The following is a 16,042-nucleotide window of genomic DNA, read 5'->3' as shown; positions in this document are numbered from 1 at the left end:
TCGGGTTCGTTAACCGCTGAGCCATGAAGGGAAATCCCAGAGACTGTATTTTCTCTGTTGTATAGTCTTGCCTCCTTTTTTGAAGATTAACTAACTGTATATGTGTGGGTTTATTTCTGGGCTCTGGGCTCTGTTCCATTGATCCATATGTCCCCCTTTTTCACCAATACCATGCTTTGTAGTATTGTCTGAAGTTTGGAAGGGTTATGCTTCCAGCTTTGTTCTTTTTCCTCAGAATTGCTTTGGCAATTCTGGGTCTTCTATAGTTCCCTATACATTTTAGGATTATTTGTTTTAATTCTGTGAAAAATGTCATGGGTAATTTGATAGGAATTAACACTGAATGTGTACATTGCTTTGGGTAGTTTGGCCATTTTTAACAATACTGCTTCTTCCAGTCCTAGAGCATGATATATCTTTCCATTTCTTTAAATCATCTTCAGTTTCCTTTATCAGTGTTTCATAGTTCTTACTGTATAAGTCTTCATCTCCTTGGTCAGATTTATGCTTAAGTGTTTTATATTTTTTTATTTTAAGTTTTATTGAAGTATAGTTAATTTTCAAGGTTGTGATAATTTCTGCTGTACAACAAAGTGACCCAATCATACATATACACACATCCATTTTCTCTCAGATTCTTCTCCCACATAGATTATCACAGAATACTGGGTAGAATTCTCTGTGTTATACAGCAAGTCCCTGTGGGCCAATCATTCTATATACCTCAGTGTGCATATGCCAACCCCAAACCCCTAGTGCATCCCTCCCATCCCCTCACTTTCGCTAACCATAAGTTTTTCAAAGTCTGTGAGTCTGTTTCTATTCTGCAGATAAGTTCATTTATATCCTTTTTTTTTTTTTTAGATTCCACATACAAGTGATAGCATATGATTTTTATCTTTCACTCTCTGGCTAACTTCACTTAGTATGTTAGTTTTGAGGTCCATCCATATTGCTTCAAATAGCATTATTTCATTCTTTTTATGGTTGAGTAATATTCCATGGCATGCATGTACCACATCTTCTTTATCCATTGCTCTGTGGATGGACATTTACTTGCTTCCATGTCTTAGCTATTGTAAATAGTGCTTCAGTGAACATCGGGGTGCATGTATGTTTTTTTAAATTTAATTTAAAAATTTTAATTATAGTTGATTTACATTGTTCTGTCAATTTCTGCTGTATAGCAAAGTGACCCAGTATACATATATACACACTCTCTCATTATCTTTCATTGTGTTCCATCACAAGTGATTGTACGCAGTTCCCCATGCTATGTATAGCAGGACCTCATTGCCTATCCATTCTTTTTTTTTTGTTTTTTTGCTTTTTAGGGCCACACCTGCAACATATGGAAGTTCCCAGGCTAGGGATCAAATCGGAGCTACAGATGCCAGCCACAGCCACAGCCACAGCCCAGCAATAGCAGTGTAGCATCTGAGCCATGTTTGCAACCTACACAACAGCTCACAGCAACACTGGATCCCTGACCCACTGAATGAAGCCAGGAATCAAACCTGTATCCTCATGAATACTAGTCAGATTGGTTTCTGCTGTACCACAATGGGAACTCCCTTCTTATCCATTCTTAATATAACAGTTTGCATCTACTAACCCCAAACTCCCAAATCCACCCCACTCCTCCCCCTCCGCCCTGGCAACCAGAAGTCTGCTGTCCATGTCTGTAAGTCTGTTTCTGTTCTGTAGATAGGTTCATCTGTGCCATATTTTATTTATTTTTTTTGTCTCTTTTTTGGGGGGTACACCCACAGCATATGGAGGTTCCCAGGCTAGGGGTCGAATCAGAGCTATAGCCACTGGCCTATGTCACAGCCACAGCAACTCCAGATCCGAGCCACATCTGCAACCTACACCACAGTTCCTGAAAATGCTGGATCCTTAACCCACTGAGTGAGGCCAAGGATCTCGAACCTGTGTCCTCATGGATACTAGTCAGATTTGTTTCTTCTGAGGCACGATGGGAATCTCCATTTTTTGATTGGGTTGTTTGTTTTTCTCATACTGAGCTGTGGGAACTGTTTGTATATTTTGGAGATTAATCCCTTACTAGTTGCTAAATTTGCAAATATTTTCTCCCATTCAGTTGGTTGTCTTTTTGTTTTGTTTATGGTTTCCTTTGCTATGCAGAACTTTTAAGTTTAATTAGGTCTCATTTGTTTATTTTTGTTTTTATTGTTATTATTCTAGGAGGTAGATCTGAGAAGATATTGCTGCAATTTATGTCAGAGGGTGTTCAGCCTATGTTTTCCTCTAAGAATTTTATAGTATCTGGTCTTAACATTTAGGTCTTTAATCCATTTTGAACTTATTTTTGTGTATGGTGTTAGAGAATGTTCTAATTTCATTTTTTTACATGTAGCTGTCCTGTTTTCCCAGCACCACTTATTGAAGAGACCATCTTTTCTCCATTGTATATTTTTGCCTCCTTTGTCATAGATGAATTGACCATAGGTGCTTGGGTTTATTTCTCGGCTTTCTATCCTTTTCCATTGATCTACATTTCTGTTTTTGTGCCAGCACTGTACTGTTTTGATGACTGTAGTTTTGTAGCATAGTCTAAAGTCAGGGAGCCTGTTTCCTCCAGCTCCACTTTTCTTTCTCAGGATTGCTTTTGCTATTCAGGGTCTTTTGCGTTTCCATACAAATTAAAAATTTTTCTTATCTAGTTATGTGAAAAATGCCATTGGTAATTTGATAGGGATTGCATTGAATCTGTAGGTTGCCTTGGGTAGTATGCTCATTTTGTTCATATTGATTCTTCCAATCCAAGAACATGGTATCTTTCCATCTGTTTGTATCTTTGATTTCTTTCATCAGCATCTTATAGTTTTCAGAGTACAGGTATTTTGTCTCTTTAGGCAGGTTTATTACTAGGTATTTTGTTCTTTTTGATGAGATGGTAAATGGGATTGTTTCCCTAATTTCTCTTTCTGATCTGTCACTGTTAGTGTATAGAAATGCAATTGATTTCTCTGTGTTAATTTTGTATCTTGCAGTTTTACCAAATTCATTGATGAGCTCTTACAGTTTTCTGGTAGCATCTTTAGGATATTTTAGGTATAGTTTCATATCATCTGCAGTGATAGTTTTACTTCTTCCTTTCCAGTTTGGATTCCTTTTATTTCTTTTTCTTCTCTGCTGTGGCTAGGAATTCAAAATTATGTTGAATAGAAGTGGTGAGAGCAGACATCTTTGTCTTGTTCCTGATCTTAGTGGGAATTCTTTCAGCTTTTCACCATTAAGAATGATGTTAGCTGTGACTTTGTCATAGATGGCTTTTATTATGTTGAGGTGTAGGTACCCTCTATGTCCACTTTTTGGAGGTTTTTATCAGAAATGGGTGTGGGGGAGTTCCTGTTGTGGTGCAGGAGAAATGAATCTAACTAGTAACCATGAGGTTGTGGGTTCAATCCCTGCCTCGCTCAGTGGATAGGGGATCTAGTGTTGCCGTGAGCTGTGCTGCAGGTCACAGATGAGGCTCAGATCTGATGTTACTATGGCTGTGGGAACCCCTAGCCTGGGAACCTCCATATGCCAAGGGTGTAGCCCTAAAAAAAGCAAAAAAAAAAAAAAAGGAAATGGGTGAATTTTATCAGAAGATTTTTCTACATCTATTGAGAGGATAATATGGTTTTTAATCTTCAGTTTGTTGATGTGGCATACCACACTGATTGATTTGCTGATACTGAAAAGTCCTTGCATCCCTGGGGTCCCTTGCATCCCACTTGATCATGGTGTATGATCCTTTTAATGTATTTCTAGACTTGGTTTGCTGATATTTTGTTGAGGATTTTTTTATTTATGTTCATCCATGATATTGACCTATAATTTTATTTTTTGTGGTATCTTTGGTTTTGGAATTAGGGTAATCTTAGCTTCATAGAACGTCTTTGGGATTCTTCCTTCTTCTTAAGCCTTTTGGAAAAGTTCAAGAAGGATGGGTATAAGTTCTTTATGTTTGATAGAATTCAAATTTGATAGAATTCACCTGTGAAGTCATCTGGTCCTAGACTTTTGTTTGTAGGGAGTGTTTTTATTACATACTCAATTTCATTTCTGGTGATGGGTCTACTTGAATGATCTACTTCTTGATTCAGTTTTAGCGTGCTGTATGTCTCTAGAAAGCTGTCCATTTCTTCTGGGTGGTAAAATTTGTTGGCATGTAGTTGTTCGCAATATTCTCTTGTGGTTTTTTATTTCTGTAGTGTCTGTTGAGATTTCTCCTTTTCCATTTGTTTTGTTTTGCTTTGCTTTTTAGGGCCACACCCTCAGAATATGGAGGTTCCCAGGCTAGGGGTCGAATAGGAGCTACAGCTGCTGTCCTATGCCACAGCCATAGTAACATCAGATCTGAGCCTCATCTGCAACCTACACCACAGCTCATGGCAAAGCTGGATCCTTAACCCACTGAGCAAGGCCAGGGATCAAACCCATAACCTCATGGTTCCTAGTCAGCTTCATTTCCACTGCACCACAGTGGGAACTCCCCTTTCTTATTTTGTTTGAGTTCTTTTTCTGTCTTCTTGGTGAGTCTGCCAAGAAGAGGTTTGTTGATTTTGTTTACCCTTTCAAAGAACTAGCTCTCGGTTTTACTGATTTTTTTTTTCTATTTTAAAATCTATTTCATTTATTTTTTTTTCTCTGATCTTTATTATTTCCTTCCTTTTCTGGCTTTAGGTTTTGTTTTTCTTTTTCTCATTATTTTCTGTGGTAAGTTAGGTTGCTTATTTGAGATTTTTCTTGTTTTTTGAGTAAAGCCTGTATCACTGTGAACTTCCCTCCTAAGAGCTGCTTTTAGCTGAATTCCATAGATTTTGTATGATTGTGTTTTCATTGTCACTTGTCTCAAGGTATTTTTTAATTCCCTCTGATTTCATCATTGACCTATTGGGTTTTTTTTAGTAGCATGTCGTTTAGTCTCCATGTAATTGTTTTTTCTCATTTCTCTTTTTGTGGTTGATTTTTAGTTTCATGCCATTGTGGTGAGAAAAGATGCTTGAAGTAATTTCTTTCCTCTTAAGTTTTTTGAAACTTTTTTTTTGTGTGTCCTAGTATGTGGTCAGTCCTAGAGAATGTTCCATGTCCATGTCAAAAGAATGTGTATACTGGGGTTGGGGGGTGAATGCAATGCCTTGAAAAATGTAATGTCCTTCTTTAGCTTTCTTTATGACCTTTTTTTTAAAGTATATTTTGTCTGACATGAGTACTGCTACCCCCACTTCTTTGTCATTTTCATGTGCATGAAGTATCTTTTTCCATCTCATTTTCAGTCTATATGTGTCCTTTACCCTAAAGTGGGTCTTCTGTAGGTAGCAAATTGTAGGCTCTTATTTTACTATGCAATCTGCCACTCTGTGTTTTTTGATAGGAACATTTAGTCCATTGACATTTAAGGTAATTATTGATGGATACATGGATAAATTGCTATCCATTGTTTTTCAGAAACTCTCCTTTTGTAAAAATGATTTTTTTCTTTATTCTGAATATACACAAATACCCACATATTGTTGGAAACTTTGGGAATGAAGAAATATATAAAGGAGAAATAGCGTCACCTTGCTTGAAAGCTTGTTTTTTAATTGATGTATACTTGATTTACAATATTGTGTTAATTTCAGGTGTACAGCAAAGTAATTCAGTTATATATTTTTTCAGACTATTTTCCATTGTACTTTATTATAAGATAATTGAATGTAGTTTCCCATGCTATACAGTAAATCCTTGTTGCTCATCTATTTTATATATAGTGGTGTGTATCTGCTAATCCCAAACTCCTAATTTATCCACTTTTCCCCCTCCCCCTTTAGTAATTGTAACTTTGTTTCTGTTAGTCTGCTTTCTATTTTGTAAATAATTTCATTTGTATTATTTTTTTACATTCCACATATAAGTGGTATTGTATAACATTTGTCTTTCTCTGATTTATTTCACTTAGTATGATATCTGGGTCCATCCACAAGCTGCAAATAACAAAATTTCATTTTTTATTGCCGAGTAGTATTCCATTATATATATACATGTATATATATGTACACATACATACACCACATCTTCTTTATCCATTCCTCTGTCAGTGGATGTTTAGTTTGCTTTTCTGCCTTAGCTATTGTAAATAGTGCTGCTATGAACATTGAGGTACACATATTTTTTCCAATTGGAGTTTCCTCTGTATATATGCCCAGGAGGGGGATTGCTGGATCATATGGTAACTCTGTGGACCCTCCATACTTTTTTCCATAGTGGCAGCCCCAATTTACATTGCCACCAATAGTGTAGGAGGGTTCCCTTTTCTCCACACCCTCTCAGCATTTATTTTTTATACATTGGAATTTTATGTTTGAAATGGTATTTGGAAACAAAATGAATGGAGATATAAGACAATTATTAACTTCTAAGGAAAGAAATTGTACAGGGAAGGAAATGTAAGGGAATGTTTTTACTTCATTTAGCTGTGAATAATATCTACATAGATATAATACATGTGTATAACTATTTACTAAATATCCATGTAGGTATAACTTATTTGACAAATGTTTAATGAGTAATTACTCTGTGCTAGTCATTGTTGTAGGTCCTGGTGATACAGCAGCAAACAGCAAAGATAAAATGCCTGTCATCATGGAGTGTCATCATTCTAGTGGGAAGAAACAGCAATAAACAAATAGGTCAAATACATTTAAAAGACATGGATTTTTGGTGAATCCTTCACACATTCTATTATATTGTGACAGCAGCATCCCACAGTTGTATATTGTGACAATTCATCTCTCCCCTTAAGTTGAAGACAGCCTTGTCTTTGAATGTGAGGTGACCTGCAAAGTCATCCTTATGTTCCTTGTGACTTTTAAAACTGTAGCACTACTTGGGCAGTTGTGTTTTGTCTCCCAGTGTTAGGGCTTGTATCAGTTGCCAAGAGATAAGATTTCTTTTTCAGCTTCCAAGGTAGAATGTTCCACATGGTGGACTGAGGGATGCCTAGCACACAGCTATTCACCCTGTCAATATTATATATCTTTGCTGAATGCTTACGTTAATGCAGTTTAGCTTCCTCAGACAAAGGGGTCCACGCTGTGCCTTGTTTCTGCTCCATTCTTTTGCATCCATGGTACATGTTGTTAAAAACTTTGTATCATACATGGAGTGGTTTTTACAGTGCAGTTACAAAACCGTATTCCAAGACATCACTATTGAGAAACATTATAGTTGTACAATTTGGTATGAGTTGCATGTATAGATAGCTTCAGTAATATTTTTAAAAAATCTTTAAATTCTTTTTAAAAAGATCCCTTTATTGAGGTACAATTTACATAAAGCAAAATTCACTAACTTTAAAAGTTCAGTTTGGTTTGTTTTGATAAATGAGTATAATCATATAACCACCACACAGTTACGATGTAGAACGTTTTGATTAACCCAAGAAGTTTCCTTATGTTTCTTTGTAGTCGGTCCTCTCTGCCAACCCTTGGCACCTAGCAAAACCACTTACCTGCTTTCTGTCACCATAGTTCTGTCTTTTCTAGAATTCCATAAAAATGAAAGCATGCAATATGTAGTCCTTTTGTGTCCAGCTTCTTCCACTTAGCATAATACTTTCGAGGTTCATCCATATTGATTATTCCTTTTCATTACTGAATGGTATTCAATTGTGTAGATAAAACTACTTTGCATCTCCGTTCAATTTTTGATAGACATTGGTTTGTTTTCATTTTTTGGCTATTCTGAATGATGCTGGTATAAACATTAGTATACACTCCTTTTGTATGAACATAAAGTTTCATTTTTCTTTGATAAATTACCAAGACAAGAACTGTTGCTGGGTGACATGGTACAGCTATGTTTAAATTTATAAGAAACTGCAAAGCTGTTTTCCAAAGTTGAGTTTCACAAGCAGTGTATGTGGGTTCCGTTTGTTCCATGTCCTTACCAACATTTGGTATTGTCAGTCTTTTTAAGTTTAACTATTCTTATGGGTATATAGTGGTATCTCATGGTGGTTTTAATTTACATTTCCTTAATTTCTAATGATATTGAACATCTTCTCATATGTTTATTTGCCGTTTTTATATCTTATTGCTTAAGTGTCTATCTTTTAACTGTATTTGTTTTGTCTTTTGATATTTGAATTATAAGAGTTCTTATTCTGATTACAGCTCTTTTATCAGAAATGTGTTTTGCAAATATTTCAACCAGTCTGTGGCTTGCCTTTTAATTTCTTAGCAGTGTGTTTTGAAGAGCAGAAGCCTAAAATTTTAATGAAATCCAGTTTTTTCTTCTTTGTATGCTGTTTAAGAAACTTTTTATACTCTAAGATTGCAATGATATTTTTCTATGTCTTTTTCTAGAAGTTTTGTAGCTTTAAATTCTTAGCATTTAAGCATATGGTTCATTATGAATTTTTAGTGTTATTTAATAACTTAATATTTACTATTATTTTGTAGAGAATCTCTTCTTCCCTTCAATTAAAGCAATATGGTATTGAAAAAATTACTATATTATGGAATATAATCATGGATCTTAGAGAATATATTTCTGGAGCCATTGAATTAATTTTTAATTTATGGTGAAGCTTAAGGGTCTGGCTTAATTTTTTTGCAGAAAGATAATTGTTCTAGCACTCTTTATTGAAAAGAGTAGCTTTTTATCATTGAATTACCTTGGCATCTTTGTTAAAAATCAGTGTGCTGTGTATTTCTGGATTCTTTTTTTTGTTCTGTTGACCTAAATGTCTATCCTTACTTCAATAACATACTGTCTTGATTTAGCTTTGCTATAATTTTTGTATAATTCCTTCATGTTCATTTTCAAAGTTGTTCTGGCTGTTGTGAGTCATTTGCATTTCCATATAAATTTTAGAGTCAGTTTTTTAAAAAAACAAACGACCCGCAGGGGTTTTGATTGGGAGTCCTTTGAGTCTATACATCATTTCGTAGAGAATTGTCATCTTAATATTGAGTCTTCTGACCCATGAACATGTTATAACTGTTTATTTATATCTTTTATTCCGTTTATTTATATACTGTCTCTCAGCAGTGTTTTGTCGCCTTCACAAGGTCTAATACATATTTAACTAAATTCATTCACAAATATTTTATACTTAAATAATTATAAATAGATTTTTATAAATCTTAGTATTTAATAGTTTGTTAGTATGTAGAAACACAGTTGATTTATTTTTCACGTTGACGTCATTTATCCTATTACTTTCTGCAGGTGCTGTGTATGTAGTATGTAGGATTTCCTACATGGATGATCTGGTGTCTGTGAATGGACAGTTTTACATTGCTCCTTTCCAGTATATGCTCTTTGCCCACTTCCCTGTTCCTTTTTCCCCAGATTAAACTGGCTAGGGCATCCTTTACAGTGTTTTATAGAATTAGTGAGAGTTGACATCCTTGCTTTGTTCTGATCTTAGGGGGAAAGCATTTGGTCTTTTCATCAGTAAGTATAATGCTAACTGTAGTATTTTTGTAGATACTCTTTATGAGATTGAGGAAATTACCTTCTGGTCTGCTAAATTTTTAATCATGAATAGGAGTTGAATTTTGTTCAGTGCTGTTTCTCTACTTATTGAGGAGAGTTTTCCTTTTTTTTAGTTCTGTTGGTGTAATAAACTTTAAAAATACTCAATTTTTTTTTTTTTTTTTTGGTTTTCAGGGCCATATCTGTGGCATATGGAGGTTCCCAGGCTAGTGGTTGAATTGGAGCTGAAGTTAACAGGCTATACCACAGCCACAGCAACATGGGATCCAAGCCATATCTGCAATCCACACCACAGTTTACAGCAACACCTGATCCTTAATTCTCTGAGTGAGGCTAGGGATCGAACTCAAATTCTCGTGGATACAGTCAGGTTCATAACCCGATGAGCCACAATGGGAATTCCAAAAATATTCAGTTCTTACTGAATCAATGTTTATTATAGAAATATTTGATTTTTAAAAATATGTATATATGTAAGTGATAAGAATGTGTATTTTTAACATATTTTTTGAAGTTCCTGCTGTGGCATAGTGAGTTAAGAATCTAACTGCAGCAGCTCAGGTTGCTGTAGAGGCATGGTTCAATCCCTGGCTCAGGGCAATAGGTTAAAGGATCTGGCGTTGCTGCAGCTGTGGCGTAGATCACAGCTGTGGCTCATATTCAGTCTGTGCCTGGGAACTTCCATATGCCATGGTTGTGGCCATAAAAAACGGTTTTTTGCCCAATAAATTAAAGACTAATTTTGTCATTTTACACAGTGTATTCACAGTATTTCCTGGGTTCCACAAGAACCAACACATAGAAAGAGAAACATATTTGGATTATAGCACATTTCAGTTGCAATTTTATGTTAGTACTACATTTACACACCCTCTCGCTTCATGCTAATCTGGGTTGTGGTATATTTTTAGAATTTTTCCCATAAAAGGAAGGGACAGACAGCCATGGAAAGTTTTAGCCACTTCTGTTTTAGTATGAGAATCTAATTGTTGGCATGGATTAAAATGTGCTATATTTGTACTATCTATCAAATTTTGTAGAAGGTACACAACCAAACAACAACAACAAAAAAAACCCACAACAGTACAAAGCCTTTTTTTTTTTTTTTCCCAAAGAAACTGATTGCTAGGGGCCAGTAACAGCTCCTTCTGTGATGTTTTTATAGAAATCCAAATAGGCTTTGGGCTCTTTGCTTGGACCAGGCAGCTATTTAAGCTTGATTTCCCTTAAACATCATAGTTCTCTAATTGCCACTCCTTGTAGGGTCCATGGGAACTTAATGCTTCCGATTAAACTGCAGCTTGGTGTCCAGTAATACCATAGGTTTCCATTTGCTTGTTAAATTAGAACCTGCATTCCAAATGAGGACATTACTGACAAAAGGCTCCAAGCAGCCCCAGCATTAGGGCCAGTCTGTTGTCATTTCTTTCAAAATGTTTGCAGAGCAAAAAGGAGGAGAGACCTTGGCTCCATCTTCAGTTTACCTTGGCCCAAGCTCAACTGGCTTCGCCTTTCCAGTCTTGGCATTTTGTTTTATTTTGTTTTGTATTGACCATGCCTGCACCATGCAGAAGTTCCTGGGCTTGGGATCAAACCCAGGCTACAGCAGTGACAATGCCTTAACTGCTAGTCCACCAGGGAACTCCCATTCTTGGCATTTTGAACAGATTCTCTCTTACCTATTTAGAGCTTTTAAATTTTGTTTTTAATTGTGGTAAAACACATATAAACTTAACTTCTTGAACATTTTTAAGGGCACAGTTCAGTGATACTAAGTACATTCATATTTTGTGCAGCTGTCCATCTCCAGAATTTATTTCCTCTTGCAAAATTGAAACTTTGTATTTATTAAACAATGACTGCTGGAGTTCCCATTGTGGTTGACTGGTATCTATGAGGATGTGGGTTCGATCCCTGGCCTCGTCAGTGGGTAAAGGGTCCTGTGTTGCCCCAAGCTGTGGCGTAGGTCACAGATATGGCTTGGATCTGGCATTGCTGTGACTGTGGCGTGTGCCTGCAGCTGTAGCTCTGATTTGACCTCTACCTGGGAACTTAAATATGCTGTGGATGTGGCCCTAAAAAGAAAAAAAAAACTGCTTATTGCTTCTCTGCCAGCTCAGCCCCTGACAACAACCATTCTCCTCTATGTCTCTATGAATTTGACTGCTCCAGTTACCTCATGTAAGTAGAATCATAACACCATTTGTCTTTTTGTGTTTGGCTTATTTCATTGAGCACAATGTCCTCAAGATTCATGCAGTTATAGAGAGCATGTATCAGAATTTCTTTACTTTTCAAGGCTGAATAATATCTCATTTTATATGTATACACACACACACACACACACACACACACACACTCTCTATATTTTGTTTATCCATTTTTCTATCAGTGGACACTGGGGTTGTTTCTATCTTTTGCCTATTGTGAATAGTGCTGCTGTGGATGTGGATGCATATAAATATCTCTTTGAGATTCTGCTTTTAGTTCTGTTGAGTATATACCCAGAAGTGGGGGTTTTGGATCATATAGTAAAAAATTTTTAATTTTTTTAGGAACTACCATACTTTTTTCCACAATGGCTATACCATTTTACACACACATCAACAGTGTATAAAGATTCCAGTTTCTCTGAATCCTTACTAATGCTTGTTATTTTCTTGATTTTTTTAAAAAATTGAAGTATAATTGGCATGACATTAGTTTCAGATGTACAACATAATGGTTCGATATTTGTATACATTGGAAATGATCACCACAATAATCTAGTTAAGATCTGTCACCTTATATAGTTAAAAATTTTTTTCTTTTGATTAGGACTTTTTAATCTCTATTGTTTTGGCAGCTCTCAGATATTGAATATATAGTACAGATCTCCCTTGACTTAAGGTACGATTATGTCATCATAAACTCATCATAAATTGAAAATATTAAGTCAAAAATTCATTTAATACACTTAATGTACTGAACATTATAACTTAGCCCAGTCTCTCTAAATGTGCTCAGAACATTTATATTAGCATACAGTTGGGCATAATTATCTAACACAAAGCCTATTTTAGGAGTTCCCATCATGGTTCAGCAGAAATGAATCTGACTAGTATCCATGAGGACACAGGTTCTATCCCTGGCCTTGCTCAGTGGGTTGAGGATCAGGCATTGCTGTAAGCTTTGGTGTAGATTGGATATGGCATTGCTGTGGTTCTGGCATAGGCTGTGCTTGGATATGGCATTGCTGTGGCTCTGGCATAGGCCGGCAGCTACAGCTCTGATTCAACCCCTAGCCTGGGAAGCTCCATATGCCATGGGTGCGGCCTTAAAAAGACAAAAAAAAAAAAGCCTATTTTATAAAATGTTGAGTATCTCATGTAATTTATTGAATACTGCACTGAAAATGAAAAATAGAATGATTTTAAGTGTATTGATTGTTTATCCTCTCAATTGAGTGGTAGACAGGGGAATGGTAGCTCACACCATACTACATACTGATAGCCCAGATAAAAAATCAAATATCAAAATTAAGAGTAGTTTCTACTGAATTTGTATTGCCTTTGTACCCCCATAAAGTCAAAAAAATCCTAAGTCGAGCCATCATAACTTGGCAACTGTCTGTATTATTAACTATAATCACCATAGTGTACGTTTATTATTATTTTTTATGATTATTTTATAACTGGACCTTTGTATCTTTCAAACCCTTTTCACCATTTCTTTCACTTCCATTCCCACCTCTGGCAACTGCTAATCTGTTCTCTGTATCTATGAACCTGTTTTTTGTTTGGTTTTGTTTTGTTTTGCGATTACACATAAGTAAGATCATACAGTATTTTTCTTTCTCTGACTTATTGCAGTTAACATTATGCCCTTAAGGTCTGTCCATATTTGCAAATGACAAGATTTCATTCTTTTTATGGGCATAATAATAGTCCATTGTATATGCATAGAACATTTTCTTTATTCACTCATCCATTAGTGGATCTGCGCCGCGTCTGTGACCTACACCGCAGCTCGTGGCAGTGCTGGATCCCTGACCCACTGAGCGAGGCCGGGGATCATACCCTCATCCTCATAGATACTAGTTGGATTTGTTTCTGCTGTACCACGAAGGGAACTCTGATCTTAGGATTTTTTTATTCTTCATATTGTTAATGTAGTATATCGCATTGATTTGCAGATGTTGAATCATCCTTGCATCCCTGGAATAATTCCCATTTGATCATGGCGTATGATCCTTCTAATGAATTATTGAATTCAGCTTGCTAATATCTTGTTGAAGATTTTTGCATTAACATTCATCAGGGATATTGGCCTGTGATTTTCTTTTCCTGTGGTGTTTTTGTCTGGTTTTGGTATCAAGGTAATGCTGGCCTTGTAAAATGAGTTTGAAAACATTCCCTCTTCTATTTTTGGAATCTCTGTTTTTTGGAAGAATTTGAGAAGAATTGGTATTAATTCTTTGAACCTTTGATAGAATTCACCAGTAAAAGCCATCTGATCCTGGACTTTGTGTTTTGGGAGATTTTTAATTACTGATTCAGTCTGCTACTAGTAGTTGATCTGTTCAGATTTTCAGTTTTTTCATGATTCAGTCTTGATAAGTTGTCTATTTCTAGGAATTTAACCGTCTCTTCTAAGTTGTCCAATTTGTTGGTATATAATTTTTCATTATATTGTTCAGATGTTCTTAAGCTCCTTTTATTTTGGTGGTTATCAGTTGTAAGTCTCCTTTTTCATTTATCATTTTCTTTGAGTCCTCTTTTTTCTTGTTGTCTAAACTAAAGGTTTGTCGATTTTACCTTTTCAAAGAACCAGCTCTTCATTTCATTGATCTTTTCTGTTATCCTTTTTAGTCTTTACTTTTTTTTTTTAATGTTAGCTACCATAATGAGTGTAAGGTCATATCTCAATGCATTTCCCTAATGATTAATTTTGCTAAACATCTTTTCATGTGCTGGTTGGCAATTTGTATTATTTTCTTGGGAGAAATATCCATTCAGGTTCTTTGCCTATTTTCTGATTGGATTTTTGTTGTTGAGCTGTAGGATTGAGTTGTATGTGTCTAACTATAATCTCCAGACATACCAGGCAAACAGGTATTTTTTGTTTGGTTGGTTTTGGTTTTTTGTTAGGTCTCATATGATTTTCTTCTCCCTTGTTTTTCTTTCAGTTTGTGCTAGGTATAGGATGAGCGCTGTGAGCCTTTTTTAAGGCAGGGAACTTGGAGCATGGCTTTTCTGGGGCACAGAGTTCTGCATTTTGCTGTGCCCTGACCCAGTCACCCTTAAGTATAAGATTGCTTTTGCCACCTGTCTCTTTGCTGCCTACTTATTCCTCCCCTCCTGGTGCTAGAGCTCTTTGGATCACAGTGAACTTATGCTTCAGTGAGCTGCTATTCATTTCTTCTCTCTCAAACCCCTTTTTAAAATTTGAAATTCAAGGAGTTCCCATCGTGGCTCAGTGGTTAATGAACCCGACTAGCATCCATGAGGACGAGGGTTCAATCCTTGGCCTTGCTAGTGGGTTAAGAATCTGGCGTTACCATGAGCTGTGGTGTAGGTTGCGGATGCAGCTCAGATCCCACGTTGCTGTGGCTGTGGTGTAGGCTGGTGGCGACAGCTCTGATTGGACTCCTAGCCTGGGAACCTCCATATGCCACCAGCGCATCCCTAAAAGACAAAAAGTGGAATTCAAAACTCCTAAATTTAAAAAAATATTCTTTTTATAGTTATAAATCTGTAAAGATCTACCTCTTATCAGCCTTTTCTACTCAGAGGTTGCAGAACCCAGTCTTAAGCCAAGATTCTTAAAGATAGCCAAATGAAGGAAATTATTTCCTAAGACTTTTGCCTCTATTTCCAGGCATTCCTTTTTATCTCATTTGGTTCTGATCCAGCACAAATGTCCTCACCTAAATAAAATTATGTCTGAAACACAGAAGTTAAATAGTCTTGAGACAATTATAATTTTATTTTCTTGGGAAACTTGGGTCATCCAGAAAATGGGGTTCAAAGGTTTTGTTTTGTTTTCCTTTTTCCTTTTCACACCCTGTCCAAATATTCTGCCAAAAGAAATCGTCTATTTACCAGTGAAAATGTTAAATTCTTATATAAGTGAGCTCTGGAACCTTCAAACACTAATTTTAACCCATTTTGTTAAAAAATATTTGTCCAAATCACAGTTTCAATTTTATAATTTTCTGAGAGGAAAGATTTAGCACACACTTTATTTTTACTTATTTATTTTTTTGGCTACCCTGAAGCATATGGCGATCCCAGATCAGGGATCAGATCCAAGCCACAGTCTCAACCCAAGCTGCAGCCAGCAATGTCAGATCCCTAACCCACTGTGCTGGGCCAGGGGTCAAACCTGCATCCCAGCGCTCCCAAGACCCCGCCAATCCTGTTGAGGCACAGCAGGAACTCCAGCACACACTTGAAAAATCAAGTTTTTCTCATAGTTTAAACTCTTTAAATTAGAACCAGGCTTTCTTTGCCCTCTTTTTCAGGAATAATCAAGGAAGACAAAGCTCCTCATAACTTTA

The 16,042-nt window shown here is 36.2% G+C and overlaps 1 protein-coding gene across 8 annotated transcripts in view; it reads left to right on the top strand.

Moving 5' to 3' along the window:
* The window catches only part of REC114 (REC114 meiotic recombination protein), a 171,019-nt gene that overhangs the window by 91,393 nt on the left and 63,584 nt on the right, over positions 1-16,042 (top strand). The gene's annotated exons all lie outside the window — the stretch shown is intronic.

This window comes from Sus scrofa, chromosome 7 (genome assembly GCF_054392235.1).
Source record: "Sus scrofa isolate SSC_HxYL_T2T_F1_AM1 chromosome 7, Sscrofa_HxYL_maternal_Yorkshire_Landrace_v2.0, whole genome shotgun sequence".
Lineage (NCBI taxonomy): Eukaryota > Metazoa > Chordata > Mammalia > Artiodactyla > Suidae > Sus > Sus scrofa.
This window is presented reverse-complemented; position numbering and strand designations above follow the sequence as displayed.